This window comes from Myotis myotis, unplaced genomic scaffold, assembly GCF_014108235.1.
Source record: "Myotis myotis isolate mMyoMyo1 unplaced genomic scaffold, mMyoMyo1.p scaffold_m19_p_2, whole genome shotgun sequence".
NCBI lineage: Eukaryota > Metazoa > Chordata > Mammalia > Chiroptera > Vespertilionidae > Myotis > Myotis myotis.
Window position 1 is genome coordinate 61,374,741 of NW_023416324.1, and position 24,370 is coordinate 61,399,110.

Genomic DNA, 24,370 nt, shown 5'->3' on the forward strand with positions numbered 1-24,370 from the left:
TTAATAGAAATGTTCATATGAAACACTACTCAGTTCATTTTAAATAGCAATTTAAAATGACTGGTCAAAATTATCACTAGGAGGGCACCCTACCGTTCTTTGAATAGAACAAGAGAAATGTATTAAAAATCAAAAGGAAAAATTAATTTCAAAGTATAACATAGGAATGATGATTTCAAACAGCACTGTATATTATTAGTTCATAACTACTATCTACAAAATATTACAAAAATTATATTTCAGATGGTAAATGAGGTTTGTCTCACTGAAAATAAGGGTTTTAATAAATGTTAAGCACAAAGTATTTGGGGATGATAAAGATTTGCTAATTAAGCATTGAACATGAAGTGATCCATTTGACACCAAATAATTAAAGACACAAAAAATTACTCAGCTAAATGCAACTGCCAAGAGGGTTGAACTCACTATTTTTGTGCTCTAAAGAGTGATAATTCATCTAATAGCAAGTCTTTCTTCACCACTTAAGAGTTGTTAGAAACACTGCATATTAGGAAGAAAAGGGATTTTGAGATGCAGATTCTTAGAAACGTGGTAAATTCTTAGCGACCCATTTCCTTGTCTGGATAGAAATAAGGTCTCCAGCAATATTGTAGCCGTTACTATAGTTAAATAGTAACGGCTACAATATTGTCAGAGATGGGAGCCTCATTTCAAACAAAGCGGTCTGTTCTGCTGCTGTATAATTTTCACTTTTTAAAAATTCTGCTCATGTGGAGCAGAAAATATACTTCTTTCTCCACCAAAAAGTCCACAAAGACTAACACTTTAGTTACCTGATATTTAGGAGGAATAACAGGTAACACAGGACTGATTGGGTTTCCACATTAGCTAATTATACCCTTAGGCTCTAAAGCATAGTTTGTTTTTTGGGTGTTTTGTTGTTGTTGTTGTTTACCAAAATCAGCTTCCATGGCATCTTTCAGGTAATATGGAATGGTGGACAGAGTGGTTTTCAATCAGAGAAATCCGAGTTTGGTCCTAGCTCATATACACTCATTAACATCGCTATGACCTTAAGAAAGTGGCTTAAACTCTGGAAGTCTCGTTTTTCTCTCTCCAAAACCTCAGGATTAGAAATAATGTCTGTAAAGCACCTAGCACAGTTCTTGCTACAAAATAAGTACTCAAGATATGCCTGCTCCTTAACTGTGCTGGCCTTATTTTGACATATTAATGATTTGGGGGTGATAATTATGAGCATTATTTATTGCAGAGCACTCTGAAACAGGTCCTAATGTTTGTTACCAACTTAAAAGTGTCCAAAACACTGTTCTCTCTGGTTCCTTGGTTGCCTTTCGATTTCTTCATCATCCCTTCTTGCTGTCAGCTTGTTCCCTGTGTGTCAGCCTCTCACCACCATTGTTCAGTCTCTCCTCTGTCCGCTCTGGTCTTATAAATAAAAAAAAAAATGTACCAAACCAAACTTGTTAGCAATGTGTTTAAAATAAGGATCCATAGGTTCTGCATAGAAAGTCTGAGATCCCCTTAGAGAGTCCAGCATTCCTACGTCAGAGTCTGTTTTAGTGTCTTTGGCAGCTATTTTAACCAATGCTGAGAATCTTTTGCCTTAACTTTTGGGCCATGACTGCCTTAGAGAGAGTTAGAGAGTTGAAATGATCAGATAGCTTACCTTTAGATAAGTACAGAAACTAGATGGATGGGAAGGTAGATGGGTGGGGATAGGAGAGAGAGAGAGAGAGAGAGAGAGAGAGAGAGAGAGAGAGAGAGAGAGAGAGAGAGAGCTGTTTTATAAGATATAAACTAAAATTATCCAATTATTGCAATGAGATATGGTTTAGTTTATCTGTGTTCCCAAGATGGTAGAGCCAAATCTCTGTTTTTCATCTGTAAAATGGGGCACAAAAAAATGTAATCTCTACTAATTCACACCTATGAGGCAGCATAGAATAGATATGACAGCTGTGAAAAAGCAGACAAGAAAACACCATATACATTCAATGTATTAATGCCATTATAGATTTTGTGCCTTATCTTTAAAAACTGAGGATGATGAATTCATTTGCAGTTGTACCTAGTAGCATAAAAAGTTAAATGTCTGTTTTCAGTTATATAGATCCTTCTTTTCTTGATCCTTTCATTATGCTTTCTTCTAACCCCCTTCTGAGCAGCCAGCGTTCGGTGCACAGACCTCATTTGTGAGCCTGGATCCTACATTATGCTGTGTTGGGCCTTAGTTTTATCCTACATTATGTTGTGATTTATTACTGTGGTTCTCAGTGTTTTTCACAATGTCACGCCATGCCATGCCTGACTGTTTTCCTAGTGGGTAAAAATAAGATACCTTTGCTTATTTTTTATTTTATTAAGTCTAACAGCATTTCACCCAATGATTCTACTAAGCAAAAAATATATATATTAACCCAGCTGATGTGACTCATTCATTGGTTGAGCATCAACCTATGAACCAGGAGGTCATGGTTTGATTCCCAGTCAGGGTGTATGCCCAGGTTGTGGGCTCAATCCCCAGTCCCCAGTAGGGGGCATTCAGAAGGCAGCCAATCAATGATTCTCTCTCATCATTGATACTTCTCTCTCTCCTTCTCCCTTCCTCTCTGAAATGAAAAAAATATATATATATATATATATTTTTAAATTAAAGTCATCCTCTGATTAGATTTCCTCTTCTTTTTTTAATGGCATATATATATGAGTGCAAAGTCCTTAATAAAGAAATAAAACATAGATTTCCATTATATTATTAAAATACTCGAGTTCAATGAAGTGCAAATATCCCTGTGCTTAGAAAAACACACATTTGTTCCAAGTTGGGCATAGTACTGATGTATTGCTGTGTGACAAATTACCCCAAAAGTTAGCAGCTTAAACTAACAAACATGTATAATCTCTCTTTTTTGTGGGTCAGGAATCTAGGTGCAGCTTCACTGAGTGCCTCTGGCTCAGGTTTCAGTCAAGATGTTGGCTGGGCTGCAATCATGTCAAGATTCAGCTGGGGCTGGAGAGTCGCTTCCAAGCCTGCTCATGTGGCTGTGGCAGCATTAGAAGATCCGCTTCCACATCAACTCACTCACATGGTTTCACATCACGTGGGCCTCTCCACAGACCCCTGGGTTTTCTTTGCACACAGCATCTAGTAATGACAGAAAGAGACAGAGAAACAGAAAGAGAGAGGGGAGTGGGGGGGATGGGAGGGATGCTCCAGAGAGTGATGGAGACAAAAGCCACAGTCTGTCTGTAACTCAGTCTCAGAAGTGTCATCCCACCGCTTTTGCCATATTCTGTTTGTCGGGAGGGAATCACTAAGTGAGCCCATGTTTAAGAGGGCAGAGATTAAACAAGAGGGTGAACACCAGGAGGCGGGGGTTATTGACGGACTTGTTAGAGGCTGCCTACTGCAGTGGGATAAAATATCTAGGCTTGTCATTCCTCAGTTTTTCTTTACCTTGATAATTTGGACATGACATACCATTTTTAAACGTTTGTTTTTTAAATTTTAGACTGAGCTAATGATTTCCTATAGAATTGTGATCTGGGTGCCTATTTCTTACAGAAATATCCTGGTAAAATTCATACCAAAAACACTCAAGCAAACAAACTCTTTTGTTATGTGTGGTGGCACACAGCCCTCATGGCACTAGATAATTCTAGTGGAATTATCTGTATGTATGTCTGCCTCTATCTGAGAGAGTACGGCCCCCTGAATCCCTCAGGACAGTGAGGGAAAAGGGCGCCAACGTTTTACTGAGCTCCTATGAAGGGGCAGGCCCTGTGCTACACCGTGCACATAGATTATTTTAATCTGCACCCTAACCTGCCAAGAAAGCCCTCTTGTCTTCAATTTATAGAGGAAGAAACTGAAGTCAAGTGATGAACTCATGGCTACACAGTTGAAAACTGGCAAAAAACTTGGGATTAAAACCCAGATTATATTGGAGCTTTTTGTAAAAAAACAAAACAAAACAAAAAAAACAACCCCAGGTTATAGGGATCCAAAGCCCATCATGTCCATTGATACACCACACTGCACCCTGCCTTATCTCATTGTCACAGGGCCTTATAAATTGTGAACTGAGGGTTTCCTCAAAATTCATATGCTGACGTTCTAACCTCCAATACGTCAGAATTGTACTGTGCTTGAAAACAGGGTCTTTAAAGTGATGATTAAGTTAAAATAAGGCCATTAGGGGTGAGCCCTAATCCCATATGACTGGTTTCCTTATAAGATAAGGAAATTTGGACACACACAGAAAAACACTAGGGATATGCATACACACTGAGGGAAGACCATGTGAGGGCCTGGAGAGAAAGCAACCATATACAACCCAGGGAAAGAGGCCTCAGTATAAACTAAATCTGCCACTGCCTCAATCTTAAATTTCTCAGCTCCAAAACTATGAGAAAATAATTGTCTGTTTTTAAGCCACCCAGCCTGTGATATTACTTAACGACAACCCTAGCAAACTAATATAATATTATACATACACACACATACACTCATGCATATATAGGGTGTCCCAAAATACTGCAAACACAACTGGATTAAATATGGAAAGAAAGAAACATCAGGCTCTCTGCTCCTCCTGTTCATCAGACAGCCGCTCTTTCTGCACAGTGCCAGCCACAACCCTGAGACAGGATGGTGAAGGTTGGAGTGATCAGATTTGGCCACATTGGGTGCCTGGTCACCAGGGCTGCTTTTAACTCTGGCAAAGTGCATATTGTTGCCATCAATGACCCCTTCATTGACTTCAACATGGTGTACATGGTCCAGTATGATTCTATTCATGGCAACTTCAAAGACACAGTCAAGGCTGAGAATGGGAAGCTTGTCCTCAATGGAAAGTCCATCTCCATCTTCCAGGATCGAGATCCTGCCACATCAAATGGGGTGATGCTGGTGCTGAGTATGTTGTGAAGTCCACCGGTGTCTTCGTTACCAGGGAGAAGGCTGGGGCTCGCTTGAAGGGTGGAGCCAAGAGGGTCATCATTTCTGCCCCTTCTGCAGATGCCCCCATGTTTGTGATGGGTGTGAACCATGATAAGAATGACAACTCCCTCAAGATTGTCAGCAATGCCTCCTGTATCACCAACTTCTCAGCCCCCCTGGCCAAGGTCATCCATGACAACTTTGGCATTGTGGAGGGACTCCTGACCACAGTCCATGTCATCACTGCCACCCAGAAGACAGTGGATGGTCCCTTTAGCTTCCACTGGTGCTGCCAAGGCTGTGGGCAAGGTCACCCCTGAGATGAATGGGAAGCTCACTGGCATGGTCTTTGGTGTCCCCAACCCCAATGTGTCGGTTTTGGATCTAACCTGCTGCCTGGAGGAAGCTGCCAAATATGATGACATCAAGAAGGTAGTGAAGCAGGCATCAGAGGGCTCCTTCAAGGGCATCCTGGGTTATACTGAGGACCAGGTTGTCTCCTACAACTTTAACAGTGATACCCACTCCTCCATCTTCGATGCTGGGGCTGGCATTGCCTTCAAAGACCACTTTGTCAAGCTCATTTCCTGCTATGATAATGAATGTGGCTACAGCAACAGGGTGGTGGACCTTATGGTCCTCATGGTCTCCAAGGAGTGAGAGCCCCCTTAGACTACCAGCCCTAGCAAGAGGAAGAGAGGCCCTCAGCTACAGTGGAGCCCTTGCCCAAATCGATCCCCCAACACAATGAGAATCTCCTGACCTCCAGTTTCCATCCCAGAATCCCTAAAGAAGGGGAGGGGTTTAGGGAGCCCTACCTTGTTGTGTACCATCGATAAAGTTCAGGGGGAAAAATAAAAAGAAACATCAATTGCGCTTTCAGCTGTTGAATTGTATATATATTTTTTGGGATACCCTGTATATGGTAATATATAAAAGCATATATACAAAATAAATATATATGTATATGTCATAAACCCTTAAAATAAAATTTTATACTAAATATGTTCCATGTTGGGAGTTTGCATTAAGTTAGCTATCTAGGTACTATACTTGATTTCTTCGACTATCATTTTCCATGAACTTCTGAGGATTTCTGGTGGGTGACAGGAAAGAAGGTAGGGTATAAACAAAGAGAAATAGACTCATACTCAGACAAACTGGCTTTAAGTTGGGTCTCTGTCATGTATTTTCAGCTATATGACCTTGGGCAATATGCTTAGGCTTCCTTAGCCTGTGCCTCCTTATTTTTCCACTTCAGCTAACATTCCTTGAGTATCTACTCCAGGCCAGACTGTGCTTTTGCATAAATCATCTCAATTGGTAAAATGTGGTAACAATGCCACCTAGCAGGGTTGCTGTGATGATCAAGCAGAATAATACACATGAGAGGGCTTTGTAAACTGCACAGGCTGATACAAATATCAGGGTGTGTCATTTTTCTGTTTTTCACATCAGTGCTTCCAAAAGATAAAACTGTAATTCTGACCTTAGAAACGATGGCTCATTTGGTTTTCTTCTCTAGCTAAATGACCCAAAGGTAATCTAAGAGTTATGTTAACCTTCCCAAACCCAGCTTTAAACCTACAACTCCCCTGCTGAATAAACAAATAAGCTTCAAAAACTTGAATAATATCCAAAATACGTATATGGTGTATGAATGTAAGGTCTCAGCCTTAAGCTCCCTTTCCAAATTTATTTCCTGTTGAGCATTCTGCATCAGATTTTCAACAAAGCAAAATGGCTAGACACTTCCTGAACTTTGTTTCTTTATGTTCGATCGTGAGGATTCCCTCCGCTGGTCCTTGCAGTTGCTGAGACATGTAATGCACTTAGCACACAGCCTGGAATGTAGTAGATCCTCAATAAATAGTAGCTGCTATTATTTTATCCCCTCTGGCTATCATATAATTTACTTATTATGTTAATTGTTAATTGGTGGGTTTTCCCTTCTAGTTCTGTGTGACCAAGGAGCAGGGACATGTTTTGTTGTATCCTATGGACCTAGAACAGTGTGTAAAATAAAGTAGGGGCTCAATATTTGCTTTACTAATTTCTGTACCCTCAGAGAACCTAATACAGCACTGCACAGCTAAGAAGTGTTGAATAAAAGTTTATTATTAAATCACTTTTAGTCTTTTAAATAATATATCTAGTATTTTCAAGGTGCCTCGTTGTTCTATGATCCACTTCTATCTTTTCACATTTCTGGTAGAATATATTTCAAACAAATATTGTGTGTGTATGTCTGTGTCCCTATTTTATATATATATTCTATGTAATAAAAGCCTAATATGCTAAGTGTCCAGTCATCCAGTTGCCGTTCAACCAATATAAGTGTAATATGCTAATGATATGCTAAGACCACTCAATTGCTCGCTATGATGTACACTTACCACTAGGGGGCAGACAGTTGACCGGTCACTATGACATGCACTAAACACCAGAGGACAGACGCTCCAACCAGTAGGTTAGCTTGCTGCTGGGGTCTGGATGATTGGGACTGAGCGAAAGGGGCCGGACATGCCCTGGAGCCCTCCCACAGTCCCTCCGCAGCTGGCCAGCCTCCTGCATCCCTCCCTAGCCCCAATCATGCACTGGTGGGGTCTCTCGGCCTGGTCTGCACCCTCTTGCAGTCCTGGTTCCCTCAGGAGATATCGGAGAGCCAGTTTAAGGGCAATCCCACAGGCCAGGGTGAGGGACCCCACTGGTGTATGAATTCGTGCACCAGGCCTCTAGAATGTGTATATATATATATATATATATATATATATATTAGAGGCCCGGTGCACAAAAATTTGTGCACTCAGGGGGAAGAGGGGGTCCCTCAGCCTGGCCTGTGCCTTCTCGCAGTCTGGGAACCCTCAGGAGATAACGACCTGCTGGCTTAGGCCTGCTCCCGGGTGGCAGAGGACAGGCCCAATCCCTAGGTGCAGCCCCTGGTCGGGCTCAGAGCAGGGCCAATTGGGGAGTTGGGGCGCCACCCCCTGTAATGCACAGAGCAGAGTGGATTGGGAGGTTGCGATGTCACCCTCAGTCATGCTCAGGGTAGGGCCGATTGGGGGGTTGGGGCACCGCCCGCTGTCACACTCAAGGCAGGGTCAATGGGGAGGTCGCGGTGCCACCCCCTGTCACGCACAGAGCAGGGTCGATCAGGGGGTTGGGGAGCTCTCCCCTGTCACGCAGAGAGCAGGGCTGATCAGGGGGTTGAGGAGCTCCCCCCTGTCACTCACAGAGTAGGGCCGATAGGGAAGTTGGGGCACCACCCCTGTAACACACAGAGCAGGGCCCGTGGGAGGGGGGGTTGGGGTGCCGCACCCTGTCACACACATAGCCACAGGGCGATCAGGGGGTTGGGAAGCTCCCCCCCATCAGGCACAGAGCAGGGCTGATCAGGGGGTTGGGGCACCTTCCCCTGTCACGAACAGAGCAGGGCGGATAGGGAGGTTGTGGCCCCACCCCCTGTCACACACAGAGCCGCAGGGCGATCAGGGGGTTTGGGCACTGCCCCCTGTCACGCTGACCATGGTGCCGGGAGGCGTCGCTGCTCCATTGATCCCTGTGCTGGGAGGCATATTACCCTTTTACTATATAGGATAGAGGCCTGGTGCATGGGTGGGGGCTGGCTGGTTTGCCCTGAAGGGTGTCCTGGATCGGGGGGTGGTCCCACTTGGGTGCCTGGCCAGCCTGGATGAGGGGATGATGGCTGTTTGCAGCTGGTCACACACCCTTCAGAGTGGGGGTCCCCACTGGGGTGCCTGGCCAGTCTGGGTGAGGGGCTGAGGGCTGTTTTCAGGCTGGCGGGTGACTGAAGCTCCCAACCACTCCTTTTATTTCTGTTCTTTTTTATTCTGGGCCAGCTTTAGCTCTGAGGGTTGTTTCCAGCCTCCAGCTCTGAGGCCTTGGCTGCTGAAAGCAGGTATCTGGTTTGTTTGGATTCTATAATCGAAACACTGTTTCAACTCCAGCTCTGAGATCCCGGCTAGCTGAAAGCAGGTTTCTGGGGTTTTGTTTAGCTTCTATATTTGTAACAATGTTTCAAACTGCAAGCTCAGAGGCCGGCAGTGGCAGGCGGGGAACGTTGGTTTCCTCTGTCACTGAAGCAAGCAAGCCTCATGTTCGCTTCAAGCTGCCTGGCTGCCGGCCGCCATCTTGGCTGGCAGTTAATTTGCATATCGCCCTGATTAGCCAATGGGAAGGGTAGCGGAGGTATGGCTAATTACCATGTTTCTCTTTTATTAGATAGGATATCCTATCTAGTAAAGAGGGAATATGCTAACTGACTCTCACATTGTCACAAAGATGGAGGCACCCACAGCCTATAAGGATGGAATATGCTAATTGACTGTCATGCCCTCAAAGATGGTGGTGCCCACAGCCACAAGATGGCAGCACCCAGTCCCCTCTTCCCCACTGGGGCAGCAGGTGCATGGCAAGGTGGGCTCAGCCATTTCACATGCCTGCCTCCAGAGTCCCCCAGTCCCCTCAGCCCCCCAGCTGCACAGGGCTGGCCTGAGGCACAGGCAAGCCTCGGTTGGGAGCTGCCAAGGGCCACCCGAAGCTCAGGTAACCAGGGCTGGCCGAGGCTTGCGCTGCTGGCACTGGCAGCAGCCGAGGTGTAATGGGGTGTCACCATCCCCTGATTGCCAGGTCGCCTCCCACCCCTGAGGGCTCCCGGACTGTGAGAGGGGGCAGGCTAGGCTGAGGGACACCACCTCCCTGACTCCAGTGCATGAATTTTCATATATATAAACATGTTAAGTTTAAGGAAAAGTTTTGCTCTTAAGTTTTATAAAAGTCATCAAAATATCCTCTAGCTTCATGTTTTTCGTTTTTGTTTGTTTGTTTGTTTGTTTTTACTTAAGTCATTGACATACATAGTGAGCATTTATCATTGGTAAAGCAATATATCTAAAAACATATTAGAGAGGCAAAGCCAATTAAAGTGAGCAAATAATTAATGAACTTCTACAGTGTGAAACATTTTACAGCTTTTACAAAGAAGCAAAAAGCACTTCTGCTCTAAAATTGCTTATAACCTCTAGGTAAGAAAAACATATGGACAACTCACTAGAAAATAAAGCAGAAGAACCAGAAGAAAGAAACAAAGTAGTATGAGGTGAATCTTTAAATTGTGCACATCTGAAAAGAGGCATTCACCTCTCTGAGCCCTTCAGCCAAACCCCTGCCCTAGGTAAATAGGTTAACATTCAATTAACCAGAAAGTCCGTTACTCAGAATGCTTTGCTCCTCAAACTTGTCCAGGAACAAAGGGTTCGGTGTTCTTTCATTTTTGTGTGCATCTGTGCTGTGTTTGAGTAGTATGAGAGGCAATGTAAGTAATAACCCTGAAGCTAGACTTTAAAGCTGATCACAGTTATTTAGCAACCTGAGCCCCCTTCCCCCAGCCCCCCTCCCCCTCCCCCTTGATGGATTTAGACAGGGGCTGCTCTGAGTTCCTTTGTGAGAACTTATGCTCAAGATGACTGATTGACAAGTGGAGCTTTTTCCCTTTCTGGGAGAAAAGAAATTTCCAGGGTCGTGCTCCTTGTATTTGCAAAGAGCTCTAAAAGCTCCAGAGAGAGAAAAGAGTCAAAATTGACTTCTTGCTGATGATCACAAACTTCATGACAGGGAAAAAGGAGAGGGACAAAGAAAAAGGGAGATTGAGGCTGTGATGCAGAATGTCAGGATAACTACCAAGGAAGATGACTGCAAAACAGGCCTCCGGATATATAGGAAGTTAGCTACTCAACAAAAAATACAGGCATTTGATAGAAGGAGCAGAGGTTGAAGAACTTCAACCCCAATCAAGATGGGGTCTGCAACAGCAGCCTGACAAGAGAGAAGTGTGACATCTACTATGTGGACGGCTTTTCCTAAGAAAGACGGGATGCTCACCGAGTTTCTGTGGACTTGCTATTCATTTAGTATTATACTACATATGTCCTGGTACATGTTGTTCCAGGAAAAAACAAGCTATATTTCTATTATCCATATTCATGTGACCATAAACTCTATCTGTATTCTAATACTCATCTTGATTTATTCATAAGGGCCTGCAAAATTCATGCTTTAGTGAGGAAATGTTTTAGCTCTTCATATTTCTTTTGTGGTCATTTTCAACACTAAATGACTAAAAAGTGGGATTTTGGGGCCCCATTCGCTCCTGGGAGTAAAAAGAGTCCTATATACATTAGATCTTCTTTTCTGAAAACAAAGTCCTGGATTTTGATGAGGGATATTTTTATCCCCAGGAAATAATCTTCTTTTAAAGAAATAGCTGGAAAAAAAACTAGTTATATTGGTATATGTTTAAGCCTTTATATTGAGAAGAGAGATTATTAGCATAGTGGTTTGAGAAAATAAGTAGGATTCCTGTTTAATGAAACCCATTTTCATTACTGGTTGGCTTCGTGACTGGGTAGCCAAAGGCAGCAAGGGTGCAGAAGCTAGTGATGAATGGAGTTGTTTTAGAGTCTGAGAGAAATGAGCTGATTCTTCTGAAGTCATAGGAAACAAAGTGAAAAACTGGTGTTGTGAAGTGGAAGGACACAGGGACCCGGAAAGTTGTAAAGAGGGACTCTGAGACCAACCTGAGAAAGGCATCAACTCCAACATGTGCCAACCATACATCTTCCAACATCTGGAATGCTTTTCTGACTCAAGCTGCTGGTTAAGATTCAGATGCATTGCCCTTTCCATAATTTCCTCACTAACAAATATGACTTATTCACCAATGAGAATGAAAACCATTATATTTCATGCTATAAGATTCCTAAGAATTTGTTTCACCTTGGAAAATCAAGTTTTACGATCAGAGCTCAGAAACAAACAAACAAAACACCCATGTGTTTGTTTAGCTTTGCACAAAGAAAGTACCAAATGCTTAGGAATCATGAATTGTTAATGAAAGTGTATAGAGGCATAAAAAGGGGACATTTCTTTTATGAGTGTCCCATTTAGGGAGTAACCTTTAACCAGGGATGCAGAGCATTTGTGTAAGATCTGACTCTTCCCCCAAGAAAGACGGTTCAAATCATCAGGGCTCTGTCTGCCCAAATATAAAATGAAGAGTAAATACACACTTCCCATTTGCCAGAAGAATATTAAAAGGTTTAATTCCATAATTGACATAAAGAGCATTGGGTTATTTGAGAAAATAAATGGGAAGTATCATAAACTTTCACATCCATATATCATTCATGATCCCCCAATTGTCCAGCAAGGTCTGTACAAGATGTATTTTCTCCATAAATCATTTTCTGAACATGAAGTTAAAAACCCCAGTGCCCTGGAAAACACAAGGAAGATCTACACTATATAATTAGTTGAGAATGGAGTTGTGCTAGTCACTCCTCCAGTACCAACACTGTCATCCAGCCTCTGAAAACATTCAATCAAGTCATCCTATTGTTTACAAATCAGACGCAAACCCAATTGCTACAAGGTTAGCCTGTTCTTCAAATAGTTATACTTCTGGCATAATATCACAGCAAAGTAGAACTACAAGATTCAGGAGATTTCCCTGTTGTTGTTCCTCTTTCCACTCCAAATTATGCTGCTGCTTCTGTAGTTTCTGCTGCATTTGCTCTTTTTCTGGTAGAGCTGACAATTCTGAGGTCACCCTGGGTCATCAATGGCAAGCTGACAGTAGGACATGGCTGTTTGAGCTAAGTTACTAATAAGTGAACCCATGGAGTGCCATTTCATTAGCGAATGTATCATTAAAAGGATCAACTCCATGACTTACTCATTGTTCTTTGCCCCGCCTTGCCCCTGCCTTGAAGCCTTAAACATAAAGAAACCATGCTAGCAGAGTGAAGGACTGGAACCAGCTAATTAGTGGCCCCCTTCCTGCATAGCCTCTTATCTCTCTAGCACAGAGCAAGAGCACCTCTCTCCCCACCCACAGCTAACCTTATCAATGGATTTGTTTCAGGGAAAGGGAAGAAAAAAGATAGGAAATAGTAAACTAAAAAAAAATAAAATTAAAATAGAGTATCTATGGGAATTTCAGGGGCCTGGGACCCATTGACTATATTGATGGCATGTTTTGGTTGACCTTACAAGTTAATATTGTAGTCAAGCAGCCCCGAATATAAACCCCACCTCAACCACTTACCAGGTCTATGAAATCAAGAAAGTTACGATGTCTCTGAGCCTTTACGTTCTGCATTTATAAAATAGGGACGATCAGAACACCTGTCTCTAGTGAGATAATACAGGTAAAGCACTTAATACAAATGCCTGACTATTACAATTATTCAAACTTTGGCATCAACATCTCTAAAAGTGGGCAATCATTTCTTCCCCAGGAAGTGTACTGGGACATTCTCCATTCTCCATTCCCCAATGACTTCATTGTCAGTCTGAGGTCAAAGGCTTCTTTCTCGCAGTACTTACTAATCTGTGTTATCTCCTGTTCAAAACTCTAACACTTGAGGACAAACACAGCTAGAAACAAAGTCACATATTTTCAAGATGGCTTACTAATGATGTTACCTATGAGACAGGGAAGTTGTGTAGGATATGAAATAGAGAGAAACTTGACCTGGATTTATTCTTCAACAAATACTTATTAAGAACATACTATCTACCATGCACTAAAGTAGAATGGTGAACAAGCTATAGATTCATTAAAGTTGTGATAAATGTCAGTATTGAGCCATAGTTATGAGTTTATGGGATGCTTGCCTTAAGGAATGATGTAGGCAACTATGACTGCAATTAATGCTGCTTAATAAACTACACCCAAAACCTAGTGGCTTTCAATAACAAACTTTTTATACTCATTCACAAGTCTGAAAATTATTTAGGTCAATTCTGCTTCAGACTCTGGGTTGCTAGGGTTGGCTACAAGCTTCCTGTCAGGTGCATCTGTTTTGTGTGTCTAATTCTGGAGCCCAGGGGAGAAAGCAACAACTACTTAGGACTTGCTCTCCTCAGGATGAGCAGAGGAGCCCAAGTGATCAAGCCCAACCCCACAAGCATGCATACTTAAGGTGTTTGCTAGTGTCACATCCCCTAATATTTCAATAGCTTACAGCAAGTCACATGACCAAGCCTAGCATTAATGGGATGGTAACTATACCCCATCTACTCTAGTTCTCATGACAATGAGTCTCTCCTTGACCAAACTTTTGCCAGGCTCCTCTGAACTCTGTTCTCAAGTAGGCTTTGACTCTGGGGCTTCTGTATTCATCTCTGCATTGTCCAAGTTCAGCAATAATGACACTATGTCAGCTTAGCCAGAGTCCCTCATTCTCAATATCTGAACCTTAATATTGAATTGGGTCCCTCATCCTCTACTGTCCTTCAGTGATGTTTGATTACCTGGGCCTGCCTTCATCAGGAATTCTGTTAGGTTGATTTAGCCAGAATCTTCCCTTACCACTGAGATTTCCTCCTGGTAATTTTCTATCCACTCACCCCCACTCTGTTCCTTGGCTATCCATTCCCACTTCTTATTGTAGTTGGAGTCAAGCCCAGTCTCTCTCCCCTACTGCAAAACCCCACTGTGGTGGTCCTTATACTTATCACAATAGTTCCCCTGAACAAGGTCTGACTTTCCATTCCTTACAAGGGTCATGAATAATTTTTCTTTAACCCTCTGCAAAGTCACATGGCAACAGAAATAAATTGGGGGAAAAAGAGGATTATCCAATGTATCTCAAGTGATAATTATACTAAAACTTCAATTATAAACCAACTTTAGCCAGGCAGAGGAGTACTCACCAGTACTAACATGAGTTAGTTGTTCCTTCAGTTTAGAAGATTAACGGTTATTCCCTCTTTATGCCATATTTCTAAGAGAGTAATGATAACTAACCTTCTCTAGTTCCTTGGTATGTTCCTTGAAGAGATGGGCAATACACCCCAAAAGTTGCATGAAGGACTTTTTTTTGTATTCCTAATAAGAGTTCTTTAAACCCTAAAGAACTATACAAGACAATATGAATACATGTTACAAATGGTAGCACTTACTCTCCTTAATTGAAATGTATGAGTTCTGTGGAACAAGAGTAAAAGTAGGATTTGTCTATCTATCATTGTGACAAATGGACAGTTTATCGCTTCACATTTGCTCAGCACTACAGGAAAAGGGTATAAGTTCAGAAAAATCTATTTCCCACAGAGCAATTATCAATTTTAATATTAAATTTTAAAATGATTTTCAATTTATCAACTGGTCCTTGAATTCAGGGTTGAACTGTCAGATCTCTGCCTTAGATATTAGGCTGATGATGGTTCATATCCAAAGTCCATAGGTAATAAACATTTTGTAAATCTGTAATGCAGGGGTTTTTTTTGGTTTGTTTTGTTTTGTTTTTCATTGTAAATTAATTGACCTTTTTGGACATTAGAGAGATGATCAACTTCTCTACATTTCTGATTTCTTCATTTCTTTTTGGTTAAAGTGCAAAGCAAAACATACCAAAATAAAACTCAATTTTAATTAAAGCTTCCCTGGTCCCTGAAAAAGCAGAATCCTCTGGCTTCACTGAGATTTTAAAGTTTCCTGCTTTGATGCAGTGTTGAAAAAGCAATAAAACAGGGTGAGCAGTCTAACATGACAAGTCAAAAAAGTATTGGTCTCCTTTTGCCCTTTACTCTCTTGGCAGTAAAACCTCCCTCTGGCCCATTGTTCAGTGTCCCAGAGAAAACTTGGATTCAGTAAAAACATAGCCCCAAGTCACATACTGCTCAACAAATCTTACACATGGCCAGCTGAGGCTGTCACCAAGACCAGAGGACCCTACTTAGCTCTGACCTGGAGCACAAAATTCAAAAGTGTTTGAGGTGGTCACACACTGAAATGTTTAATTGTATATTTAAGTTAACAAAAGTTAACTTTTCGCCAATGTTTAAAAATTATCAACATCCTATCCAGGTCTAAGAGAATAGACATAAAAAAATGATCTGACTGAGAAACCAATATACTATATTACTATATTACATTAATTCCTAGTCTTCCACATAACTTTTGAAAATCTGAGTATACCATGACTGACTTTTTTTTCATCTTTCCAAACTATTCTAATATCTCTAAAAACCCATTGCATGGAAGGAGAACTGAACAAAAGAATTAGTAGATTATTGTCAAAATTAGTGAATCTGAAGGTAAGCTCCTTATCACACTATCTTCCTTGGTGAAAATATTCTTATCATTTTATGTGGAAATGAGAACAACCAATTGCACAATAAATAGTAAATATAATTTTCTCCTCAATTTAATGGAACCTGATAAACCTAAAATCCATGAACGTAAGTGCATCTACTGCAGTCATTGTATAGTCTCAAAATATTCCATGAATGAATAGAGAAAATATTTAAGTATATAAATGTATGGATGGAGGTATAAATTACTTTCAAGCCAGCACAAGCCTATTTAATAACACAAATAACCCAAATCAGAAGAAGAGAAAACCTGGTTATCTTGTAAAAGGTATGATGTGATATTTTTCCCCAAAGGAAAAATTTCAAGACTCCTTTTTTTCCCCCTGAGGGAAAGGAAAGATCAATGCCAGCAGCCCAGCAGGCATCAGCAGTCCCACAGTGAGTGCAAGCCTGATGGAAGAGAGAAAATTGAGGTGAGGAAATAGATTTCACTTTTGAGCTTTAAAGTAGTTATTATAAGCAATAGGGAAGAAATAATTATTTTTTTAAATGATAAGCTCTACCCGAACAATGTGACAATCTTCTATTAAAATGTAACTTTGTGAAATGGGGCTATTTGGTGGTCAAGAACCAAGCTCTGCATACTGAATAAAACAAAGTGGAAAGATGAGTTTATTGCAAGGCCTTTGACGTGCAAGCTGGGAAACTCCAGGCTATGCATAGTGGGGGCAATGCCTTCTGAGTTGCTCACACACCGAGGGATTTTTATGGGAAATACAAAAGTTATTTGGCTTTTTCAGCTAATTGGCTACCTAGTGGCCTTCTTTCTTATTTGCAGTAGCCAAGTGTAGGGGAAGAAAAGTTTTCCCTTCTAGTTCTTTGGCTAGCCTAATAATTAAATTGATATAGGCAGATTAACAGGAGAAAAACAAATTCAATTTCATATGTACAGGAGTTCATAGAAATATAAGACTCAAAGAAGTCACCAAAGCAGTCAGCTTTTATACTTTTCAAACAATAAAACAGCTATTTGTGAAGAACTGACCAAAGAGTTGGGGCTTGGGGTAGAAAATTAATGAAGAAGTAACAAAGCTTGTTTATACAGCCCTCTCAGCCCTGAATTCCCTACCTCTGGCAATAAGAACATCTCTCATTCTCCCGGTGCAAGAAAGGTATCCTTCACAGGGGGATTTATTTCCTGCTTTTAGAGAGACAAAGGTGGGTCAGACTGTCTTTCTTGGACCAGGTGTTTCTTAAGTAACTTTAATTCAAAATAATCAATAAGCCAAAATGGCATGTTTGTAAGCAGCTAAACTCCATCGTGAGTCAGGGGATAAGGAAGTCCAGAGATGATATGAAGAGACTTGGTCTTTGGGTATTGGCTGGTATCTTCTGCTGATTTCTGAAAAGAGCTGTAATTCCTATAAGGTCAGGTTAAGTTTCTTTTAGGCACCTGTGTTGATCATTTCCATGTTGTGCCCAACATAAGGGACTCCATTTTAGTTTTGTTCTACAGTGTTTATGCTGTTCTCCCACTCTGGATGCCTTGAATCTGTATGAAAAAAATAATGTCAAGAGTCAAATCATATATCATGCAATGAATTGCTTGCTGTTGTCATTTTTTAAAAAGCATAATAGAATTACCTTTTGCCCTCTTCCGATGACAATGATGACAACAATAACTAAACGGATTCTGACTCCCTTTATGCAAAATGAAAGTGGAAAGCCTTCTCTACATCATGCCTTTCCGTGGTCCTTTTAGTTTGTGTGGGTTTTTTGTTTGTTTGTTTGCTTGCTTGTTTGACAACTTACAACCGCTTCAGTCACAGAAAGAGAAATTACCAAGAGATAGCATCATCAACAAGATTCTACCAGCCCAGGAAACTAGATTCTGGCCTTCTTTTCCTGAGAAAAAAATAAAAAATAATAAAAAATAAATAAAAATCTCTAAATTCCAGACCCTACCATTTAATGGAATCATTCTCATCTACCCATTCTCACTACCACATTTCCCCAGCCCGCATTTTTATTTCAGCACAGAGCTCTTACAAAGAAGATGAGGAAGAGAACCAATGATCTCTCTTTATGTGTCTTTCCAGCTTTGCCATCCCCTTGCACCAATTATAACTGCTACAGCAGACCAGAGCCCTCAGCAGTCTCTCTGACTAGTCAACCTGAAGCAATGAGGGGCGAGTCCCAACAAAGAAAGGCAGAAAAGGTTTAGCAGATTAAAGGAGACCTGGACTCTTTTTCCTTTAAATCTACTGGAGCTTGTTTACCAGAATCTTAGTCGTCAATAGAGTTGACTTCAGATTTTATGGGGCATGATGACCCTTACGCACCAAACAATCGGGGCCATTTAACATGGAAGAAGAACTGCATCTAAGAAGCCACCTGGGGATTGCAATGACAATTTACCATTCACATCGAGCCAAAGATCTGGAAATGGGCCTTCATTCAGACAGGGTTCAGTTGAGTAGAAGTGGCCTTGGAAGTAATTATTAACTCTTGCATTTAAAACAAAGTCCAATGCAACTAAAGATTTATAGAACCAAGGGCCAATGGTATAGTCATGGGGCCTAGCCAGCCTCATAAATATGGAGCAGAAGCTCTTATGCATTTCTTGAAATAATTCGCTAATATGTAAATATATAAACCTACATATGTGCTGATTTACATATATATTTTTTTCTATTCTCAATCTTAAAATTTAGCATTCTTAAGTTAGTTTAGCAGAAAGACTGAGTTTGTTTCTTTTGCCTCCAACTGCTTCATAAAAGCTCATAAATGTACAAATCAGTCAAATATCCAAACTAACAGCATTTCATCAATCTTACTTCACCCTTAATAATTCATCCCTCTTATGTTTACTCTAATACTTGTGAAGCATAAATATGCATGATATGCGGCTGTGTATGTTCAAGCACTTTCATGGATAGACTTAACAGCGGGAGACTTTTGACCTTGGTCGGAAGAGGAAAAAGTTACTGCAATAACTAATGACAGAAATGACAGTCTCATACTTTAAATTAAAGGGAAAGGGGAAGAAAAACATTCCCAAGAAAGAATTCCTTAATAGCAATTTAGATTTCAGCCTAGGAGGTACTTTTTGTAAATTACATTTGAAAGCAGTTGCTTTTTCTACACTGGGTTTAACAGGGATAATACCTATCCTCTCACCAAAAACCTTACAGAGATGTTGTGAGAAATAACAGGAGAATGTCTGTGGAGCCTTTGGGCTACTTGAAATAAATATGGTAATAAATACAAAGACTTCTTATTAATTCTAGTAAATATTGAACCAGGAAAAAAAACAAGCCACAATAAAAGTGAGATTTGGATAAAATCTACTAACTCCTAATTAAATTATTCTAAATGCTTTGCTTTTTTGTTTTTGTTTTTTTTCTTTTTTCTAACTCCCATTAATTTTGTAAGGAGAGTATTGGGTATTTAACATCTCATTTCCTCACTATTTTAAGGATTTTCAATATTTTGGAAAATAGTCAGATATTAACAAGAACCAATTTAGGATCCATAGATTGTTGGCAACTTGGCTTCAACACTACAATCAAGAAACTATGAAACATGAAGATTGAGACTTTGTTGTTGCCTTTGTTGTGTACCACATGCTTTAAACCTCAAAGGGATTTTTCCAGATGTTTCAGCCAGTCTTCTTGGTGTGCTTAAAAACTATGCTCTGTTTTCTGAGTCCATTTCCCCTAAATATACAAACTGAAATGCCCAGGCTAAAGTGAACTCAATCATCCTTTTTTTTTCCCCATTTTTCAATGAAGCATTCTGTTCTGTCATCAGGTGAAAAGGAGAACAATACCTTCAAGATCTCATTTACAGATATAATATTATGAGAAAACTGACACAGATTTATGTACCAGCTAGTAATGGCACAGTTAGGATCATTATCTGTGCAGGGAGACGTAGGCCAAAAGGCATTTTTCATTTTCTGAATGAGCACCAACCAAACTTGGAAGTCTGATGAAGTTAAAGAAGCAGGACATTGGTACATTGACAAGTTTTACTTAATGATGCTTTTCCTGGGCCCAGAGAATGACAGACTCAGAAAACGCCATTCATCCTAACAGGGATTCCAAAACTATGCTACAGGTATTATTTATGTTGCTAGGGTCACAATTAGCATTCCAGATGTGCAAAGAAAAATAAACTTCTTTATTTTCTACAAGTGATAGAATCTTCCTCACAAGCTCCCACCCTGCTAGGAAACTGATGGAGGTAAAGGGTGAGGATCAATAGGCTTTAATTTTAAATTTATCTCTTAATGATGTTTCAGTTCCTCTGGGTTACATAGTCTCTTTGGGATAATTTTTTTAGCCAATTCAATGTTCTCTCCCTAATGGAACTGATCCTCTCTTTCCCCTCTTCCTTCATCAAATCATGCTTGGATACAGGAGATGACTCACAGTCCTCATGATTTGGGGATGGAGAGGACCGTAGTCTCATGCTGGTCCCTAGGCAGGGATTCATGATAAGCTCATTGATCTGGTCTTTGAGGGTGTCCAGGCTGGACATCTTACTGTGTTCACCTTTGAAATGAACAGCTGTAATCAGCAAAGTCCTTGGAGAACTAGGCCATCTGCCTTGATGACTGACTCCAAAATTGGGTCTCACTAGCCAAACATGAAGCTACTTTGGGGTCTGTGACTTACATTTGGTGACCTACCAGATCTAGATCAGCTCTCAAAATAGGTTTTACCATTTATTTTTCTACTCCCATATTTCCTCTTTCTACCATCCCACAGGATAGAAGATGCAATCTTTCTATTTTCTCTTCCTCCATAACTGGGACATCCTTTATATCATTGTCTTAGACAGCTCAGGCTGCAGTGACAAATTACTGTAGACTAGGTGGCTAAGACAACAAGCATTTGTTTCACACAGTTCTAGAAGCTGGAAAGTCCAAGATCAAGGTGCTGGTTAATTTGGTTCCTGGTGCGATACCTCATCCTGGTTTGTAGACAGCTTTCTTCTGAGAGAGAGAGAGAGAGAGAGAGAGAGAGAGAGAGAGAGAGAGAGAGAGAGAGAGCTCTTATGTTTCTTTATATAAGGGCACTAGTCCTATTAAGACTCCATTCTTGTGGCCTGATTTTCCTCCAACTCTAAATACTGCCACATTGGGATTAGGGTTTTAACATCTACATTTTGGGAGGAAAGAAACATTTAATCCTTAGCAATCAGAGTTTTGATTTATTTGTTCTGGTTAGTACATCCTTGAACCCATACACACCTTCCCAGAAGTCACATGATTCATGTTCAGCCTTGGATGTAGAATGCTTCAAAGGTACAAGATTTAAGGGTCAATCAAATATATAGTTTAATATTTTCACAATATTTCTATTATAAAGCTAAAAGACATTTAAAGGTGCAGAGAAATTAGCAATGTCTATACGTGTGTGAGCATATGTGTGAGTGTGTGCACACATGAGGTAGGGGTCTGTAAACAGTCGTAGGAAATGCAGTTGTCATAGCCTATGAGAGCAAGACTCTTTTGAATTATTCCAACCTTCACTAGCTCAAAACTTACAGAGTATTTCATCACCTGCCATGGGTAATGGTGCCTTGAAAATAGACATGAGCTGTTAGCCCAAAACATACTCCCCTCTAGGAACCTAACTATTTCCTCCAGGGGTATCAGGGAAATGTCAAATCACTGGCGACTGCCTTTTCAACCCCAGGTGGACTAGGCCTGGGATAAAATACATGTTTCCTGGAAACACCTCATAATTTAGACTCTTCTGGATTTTCCACACAATATTTATTCTGCTCTCCCTGACTTTCTCGTGGAGAGGAGATGTAGTGCTTCTACTCCATTCTATGGATTAAGCTGATGTTTAGACAATCTTTTGTTTTCCCTTCAGAATAAAGTCTCTCCCAAATAGTATCCCAGGAGTTACCTTTATGTAGAATCAACCTTATGAAGAAACAAAGTAAAGAGAAAATCAAGTAAATGAGCTTTCTTAGAGGAAATTCATCTGGTAAATAATTATGAGCCATAAACTCTGGAGAAGTAAGTTTACCCAACATGGTAATCATCACACCTCACTTATAACCAGTCTCTTTTTACAGCTGAGAGTATAGTCTGATGGCAGATTTCAATTAGTCACATATTACTTATGAATTTTATCCACATGAAATATGCAGGCAACCTGCTTTCCCCATAACCTTTCTATTGCTGATAATTGAGAAATGAGTATAGTTGAATTCACTTTATAATGCACTGCTCTTTTTATTTTTATTTATTTATTTATTTATTTATTTTGCTTAAAAAATTCTGGGACTCAGGTTACTCTTCTAAGTAGTGTTATACAAGAAACCATGATTTGTGAAGTTAACACTATGGTCAAACCCTGGCTTACTATGAACGTTCTATTTTAGGGGATATTGCTTTCAATCTTATTTGATCATCTGTATATTGAAAGTAACAATATTCACAGGATAATTAGAAAAACCAAGTGAAATTAAGGCTGTAGTAACTAACTGAAGCTATTTGGGGCATATTTAGAATAGTTTTTCTTTCTGACCCTGAAGACCAAGTCTAATAGCAATATTTAGGGAGGAGAGAAGCCATGGTCAGATAAAGAAATATTCAGCCCTGACTGGTTTGGCTCAGTGGATAGAGCGTCGGCCTGCGGACTAAAAGGTCCCAGGTTTGATTCTGGTCAAGGGCATGTACCTTGGTTGCGGGCACATCCTCAGTAGGGGGTGTGCAGGAAGCAGCTGATCAATATTTCTAACTCTCAATCCCTCTCTCTTTCTCTCTGTAAAAAATCAATAAAATATATTTAAAAAAAAGAAAAGAAAAAAAGATTCATATAGTTCCCCTGCATGAATAAGTTTCTTCTGAGCCCTGAACTCTGGCTGAGGCACCTAAATTAAAAAAAATGATAAAAATAAGTGAAGTAGTATAATAATGCACATAAAGAGGATAATGGATGATCAGGAAAGAACAGTTGCTGGCTCCAGAGGACAAAGCTCCCAGAACCCAGGTTCCATGTGCAGCCAACCCTATGACATTGTCAACAGACATGTCTCTTCGCTCAATATGCCTTGTGAATGGAGGTGTTGAGCATTGAGCTAGGTAAGCTGATATAGTGATGAACAGAGTGTTGTTGAACTCAAAATGCTTATCATTTAGTTGAGGAGTCAAGAAGTAATTCTGCAATTCCAATTTGGTGTAGTAACTGCTGTCCAACACGTAAGTACTGGATGTCATGAAGGAGGGTTTCACAGAGGGTGTAGTACTCAAGCTGCAATCTAAGAACAGGGATGTTTCTAAAGCTCTCAGTGCCTGTCCATACACATAAAAATCACCTACTTTGTTTTCTGTATAATTTAATTCAAACTTTCTGCTCTTGTTATGTTCTCTCACTCTTCAATAATATTGAGCTGAGCATAAACTATTTTTAGTCCTAGCCAGTTTGTTTACTTTCCCAATTCTTCTCAGTTGCTTATGAAGTAAGTTATTTAGTTGAATTCCTTAGAAGTCATTGGATTCTGAATTAATTGAATATTCACCTGAGTGCAAGCTATACAAATTGCTATTATGGTGAAGTAATGTCATGCACATTTCATATCACAAAGCACTTATTATTTTTAATGTTTTCAAAGTTAATACTTAATAATACTCAGTTTTAATGGAGTCAAATGGCAAGTTTCAAAATACAATTTTAAATGGCTAAAATATGTTCATTTTTCTCCTTTAAAGCTTCCCTAATTTTTAATTTTACAAATAAACTTGGAACATGTTTGCTTGACTAACTGGACCCTTTTTTATGTAATATATAGAAACCTAATTCAAATAAAAGATAATTTTTCAAATTTTCAAACATAGTTGGATCCAGGTCCTCAAACTCTGTCATCAGTGCTTCTCTCTCTCTCTCTCCTTCCTTTCTTTCCTCCCTTTATCTATCCATCTCTTGGATCTGCTTTCTCTTTGTAAATAGTAGTTTCTTCATATCTAGTGCCAAAAATAGGCCCCAGCAAATCAACTCAAAGCTTCTGTCATCTTTACAGCTAATGACAAAGATAAGTCAGGGCTTCTTCCCATTAAAATTCCGGAGGATGACTCTGATTGGCTAAATCTGGGTTACATGCCCATCTATGGAGCAGAAGGTAGTAACCTGATTGGCCCGGATTAAGTCACATGCCCACCATCATGGCAGGAGAGGCAGCTGTTTATGACCAGCATCTTCATCATGTTGGAAGGAACAATTACAGAAAGAAAAAGATGGGCAGACAACATAACACAAATTTTCATTATAACATGAAACTTTCAAGTGTGAGACCTTT

At 40.3% G+C, this 24,370-nt stretch overlaps 1 pseudogene; it reads left to right on the forward strand.

The window, feature by feature from the left end:
• The first annotated feature begins 4,636 nt into the window (after window positions 1-4,636).
• Window positions 4,637-5,587, forward strand: LOC118676285 (annotated as a pseudogene).
• The last annotated feature ends 18,783 nt before the right edge of the window (window positions 5,588-24,370 follow it).